The sequence below is a fragment of the Microtus ochrogaster genome, unplaced genomic scaffold (genome assembly GCF_000317375.1).
Source record: "Microtus ochrogaster isolate Prairie Vole_2 unplaced genomic scaffold, MicOch1.0 UNK95, whole genome shotgun sequence".
Lineage (NCBI taxonomy): Eukaryota > Metazoa > Chordata > Mammalia > Rodentia > Cricetidae > Microtus > Microtus ochrogaster.
The window spans coordinates 851,390-852,449 of NW_004949193.1; positions in this window are offsets into that span (position 1 = coordinate 851,390).

A 1,060-nucleotide genomic window follows, 5' to 3' on the forward strand; every position below is an offset into this window, starting at 1 on the left:
CCCTTATCACAGCAAAAACAGGTACTACACTTGTCATCTACTCACTGCCTTATTTTCATTCTGACCCTAAACTTATTATTTTAAATATCAGAGGTTTCCCTTAGAATTCTCTGATTCTTTAACAAACTCTGTATATTAGAAGGAAAAAAATTGTTTAGAAACATTTTGATGAATAATTGCAAACTCCTTAAAATTCAGTCTCCAAGTGTCCTTATAAGAATTATCCTGGTTTTCTAGTTAAGTAAATGTAATGTTTTTAACATTCAACACTAGAAGAGTAATGACATTTCATTCTATATAAAGCTCACATAATTACAAGTTAGGTCACATCCAATGCCACTTCATGGTCACAAAAATAATTACTCTGCACTTTCCTCTTAGTTCTCTACTACATAAAATGCATAGATTTATTGCACTTGAAACTAAATAACATTTGAACATAAAATTTTTGACTTGCTGGCCCCTGAAAAGCCTCAGATTCAGATCTGTAAATGGTAAAATCTAGTTTTATACATCATCTTGATGTATAAAATGGTAAAATCTAGTTTTACACATCTGCTTGAGAAGTAGTAGGTACTAGCAAGTTTAAATCATTTCACTAACTCCTTGATTCAGAATAAAATCTCAGCAAAATTATTTTTTATTGTGTGTTTCCAAATTTATTAATTTGATTCACTTGAGCATGCTCACAAGATAAAGTTAAAATAAGCCCCTAAAATAGGGATCTACCTCAACATTTTATACACTTGCAAAAACCAGGTTGAACAGGATAATCTGCTATAATGAACAGTCATACCTAGATATCTCTGACATTACTAAACACTTCTGTAATATTCCATTATCAATTGATCAGAAATTAGAGATTTTACACTTCTCTCTGTTTTTTCTCTCTATGGTGCTATCGGAGACAACGATTTTTGAAGGAAGAATTTTATTCATATTTAAACTCCCTCCCTTTGTAATTATGCTAACTGCCTGACCCTTATGAAATAAAACCCTAGTCAATTAAGTCTTTTAATATAATAGGGGTTTATTTAGATATAAAACTTTAAATATATGA